General features: G+C 44.3%; 1 pseudogene; it reads right to left on the bottom strand.

Annotated features, from left to right (window-relative positions):
* LOC103260034 overlaps positions 1 to 99 on the bottom strand; it is a 1,093-nt pseudogene extending 994 nt beyond the window's left edge.
* Between the last annotated feature and the right edge of the window lie 3,931 nt (positions 100 to 4,030).

Here is a 4,030-nt window from a genome sequence, read left to right as displayed (position 1 = left end):
GAATGAGTAATCACAGAAGTGGGAAATGGCATATAAAGCTGTTAACCTTCTTTTACTACATACGGGCCCAATTTTCTGTCCCCAGGAGACTCGAGCCATGGGGGATGTCCTCCCCCCCCCCCCCCATTTTTTTAAAACTCCATAGTGATCTCAGTGGTCCTCCCTGCGGCCTTCCCTGACCTGGCCTCTGCCACCCTTTAGCGTCCATTCTTGCCAAGGGCTCAGATAAATCACTGGATTTTGCTGGGAACTGGAGCTGGGAGTGGCTAAGATCTTGTGGGTAGAAAGAAGGAGTCAGTGAGGCTTGAGAAAAAAGGTTACTCTTGGAGAGGGTAGCAGATTGTCCTCTAAGGATGGTTCCAGGCCAGGCGTGGTGGCCCATACCTGTAATCCCAGCATTTTGGAAGGCCAAGGCAGGAGGATTGCTTGAGCCCAGGAGGTCGAGACCAGCCTGGGCAACACTGTGAGACCTTGTCTTTCAAAAAATTAGCCGTGCATGGTAGTGCATGCCTGTAGACCCAGATACTTGACAGGCTGAGGCGGGAGGATTACTTGAGCCCATAAGGTTGAGGCTGCAGTGAGTTATGATTGCCCCACTGCATTCCAACCTCGGTGACAGAGCAAGACCATGTTTCTAAAAAAAAAAAAAAAAAAAAAGAAGTTAAAAAAGGAAGCCAAGAGTAGTGATTCCCACTGTAATCCCATCACTTTGGGAGTCCAGGGCAGGAGGATTGCTTGCACCCAGGAGTTCAAAACCAGCTTGGACAACATAGTGAGACCTCATCCCTACAAAATAAAACAAAAAAATTATCCCAGTGTGGTGGCGTACCTGCAGTCCCAGCTACTCTGGAGGCTGAGATGGAAGGATCACCTACGCCCAGGAGGTCGAGCCTGTGAGATGTGATTGTGCCACTGCACTCCCTTCTGGGCTACAAAGTGAGATCCGGACTCAAAAAATTAAAGTTAAAATAAGTGGCTGCCAGGCGCTGTGGCTCAGGCCTGTAATCCCAGCACTTTGGGAGGCGGAGGCAAGAGGATTAGCTGAGCTCAGGGGTTCGAGACCAGCCTGGGCAACATGACAAGACCTCATCTCCACAATAAACCAAAAAATTAGCTGGGCATGGTGGCTCACGCCTGTAGTTCCAACTACTTGGAAGGCTGAGGTCGAAGGATCGCGTGAGCCCAGCAGGTCAAGGCTACGGTGGCAGTAAGCAGTGTGCCACTGCACTCCAGCCTGGACGACAAAGTGAGACTCTGACTCAAAAATAAATAAATAAACAAATAAAGCTTTCCACATGATATCAAACCTTCTACGCTCTTATTATAATAACACTGATACTCCTCCCAGGCAGGTTGGGGTCTTTGCCCCCCCCTGTAAATCAGGACAGGCTCATGACTGTGGCAGAAGGGATGCTCTATGACTTCTGAGATTAGGTCACAAGAGGCCATACAGCCTCCGCCTTGACCACTGAAGCACTCCCTTGTCCTCTGAGCCACCATAGAAGCCTCCCCACAGCCCTGAAATCACCATCTGGTCAGCCATTCCAGCCTAGCCCATGTGGAGACCTAGCCCATGTGGCGAGGCCTTGAGAGGTCATGAAGACAGAGACTTGTTCAGCTGGCCCCCAGCTGCTGCATCTCCTGCTGTCTTAGTTCCAATCACTACATGAGAGAGAGCAAACCAGAACCGCCCAGCTGAGCCCTCCCAAAACTTGTGAATCTCAAAGACCACACATGATATACAGTGCTCGTGGCTGGTTTTGGCCTCTACACCTTGGTGACTTGTTAGGGCAAAAGAGAAGACAGAGAGGCCTGACTTGAGAGCACTAGGTGCTGGTCAGAAGCCTGGGTCCATCTCCCAGACCCACCTTACCCAGAGCATGAACTCAGGTGGTTATGTCCCTTCTCTGTGCCCCAGTTTCCTCATTGTGGGGGAGATAATAATGGTACCTGCTACACAGGTGCGGTGGGAAGACTGGAGATAAAGCACAACCTGTGTGTGGAAAGCACTTGGTGACGTGAGCTGTGATTGGTGTTTTGATCCTTGAAATAATCCTGTGCTATAGTGACTGAGGTAACTTCCTGGGGCTGCCGTAGCAGATGACCACAAGGTGGTCAGCTTACAACAACAGCAATGTATTCTCTCACAGTGCTAGAGGCCAAAAGTTCAAAATCAAGGTGCCAAGTGGGCCATGTGCCTTCTGCAGACTCCGTCGGAAGATCCTCCCTGCCTCTTCCAGCTCCTGGTGGCTCCAGGAATTCCTTGGCTTGTGGCCGCATCACTCCAATCTCTGCCTTGTCTTCCCATGGGCTTCTCCTCTGTGTGTCTCTGTATCTTCACATGGTCTTCTTAGAAAGACACCAGATTCAGGGCCCACCCTAATCCAGTAGGACTTCATCTTAACTACATCTTAATTATAGCTGTGAAGACTTTTCAGATAAGGTCACATTCACAGATACTGGAGTCACAATTCAACATATCTTTTTTTTTCAATAGCGTTAGTGTTACAAGTGGTTTTTGGATACGTGGATGAATTACAGTCGTGAAGAGGTCTGGGCTTTACATGTAGCCCTCACCCAACTAGTGTACATAATAGGTCATTTGTTTTATCCCTCACCCCTATTCCACTCTCCCCCCTTCTGAGTCTCCAAAGTTCATTGTACTTTTCTCTATGCCTTTTGCAGACCCATAGTTTAGCTCCCACTTATAGGTGAGAACGTGTGGTATTTGGTTTTCCGTTCCTGAGTTACTTCACTTAGGATGATGGCATCCAGGTCCATCCAAGTTGCTGCAAAAAACATCATTTCATTCTTTTTTACAGCTGAATATCATTCTATTATATATATTATATATAGTATAGTATTCTATGATATATATAATATTCTATTATGCATACTAATCTGATATATTCTATTATATAGATGTGATATATGATATATATGATATATATGATATATGATATATATATCACATTTATATATATATGATATATGATATACATATCACATTTTCTTTAGTCATTGATCAGTTGATGGGTACTTTGGTTGATTCCACATCTTTGCAATTGTGAATTGTGCTGTGATAAACATATGAGGGCAGGTGTCTTCTTTGTACAATGATTTCTTTTCCTTTGGGTAGCTACCAAGTAACAGGACTGCTGGATCAAATAATAGACCAACTTTTAGTACTTTGATAAATCTCCACACTGTTTTCCATAGAGATTATACTAACTTGCACTCCACCAACAGTGTAAAAGCATTGCCTTTGCACTGCATTCCACGCCAACAATTACCGTTTTTATACTTTTTAACAGTGGCCATTCTGACTAGGCTAAAGTGGCATCCCATTGTGGTTTTAATTTGTATTTCCCTGATGATGAGTGAGTTGGGCATTTTTTCATATATTTGTTGGCCATTTGTACATCTTCTTTTGAGAGTGTTTGTTCGTGTCGTTTGCCCAGTTTTTAATGGGTTTTTTTTTTCTTGCTCATTTGAGTTTCTTATACATTCTGCATAAATATTTTTTTGTCGGATTTATAGTTTGCAAATATTTTCTCCCATTCTGTTGGCTGCCTATTTACTCTGCTGATCATTTCTTTTTCTGTGCAGAAGCATTTTAGTTGAATTAAGTCTCACTTATTTATTTTTGGTTTTGTTGCATTTGTGTTTAGGACCTTAGACATAAATTATTTGCTTAGGCCAGTGTCCAGAAGAGCCTTTCCCCGCAGGTTTTCTTCTATGTTTTTTATGGTTTCAGATCTGACATTTAAGTCTTCAATCCATCTTGAGTTAATTTTTATATATGGTGAGAGATGGGGTCCACTTTTCATTTTTCTGCATGTAGCTATCCAATTTTCCCAGCACCATCTATTGAATAGGGTGTCCTTTCCCCGGTGTATATTTCTATCTGCTTTGTCAAAAACCAGTTGGTTGTAAGTATTTGGGTTTATTTCTGAATTCTCTATTCTGTTCCACTGGCTCATGTGTCTACCTGTGTACCAGTACCATGCTGTTCTGGTTACTATAGGCT

The sequence above is a fragment of the Carlito syrichta genome, unplaced genomic scaffold (assembly GCF_000164805.1).
Source record: "Carlito syrichta isolate Samal-C Ts95f unplaced genomic scaffold, Tarsius_syrichta-2.0.1 Scaffold303103, whole genome shotgun sequence".
NCBI lineage: Eukaryota > Metazoa > Chordata > Mammalia > Primates > Tarsiidae > Carlito > Carlito syrichta.
This window is presented reverse-complemented; position numbering and strand designations above follow the sequence as displayed.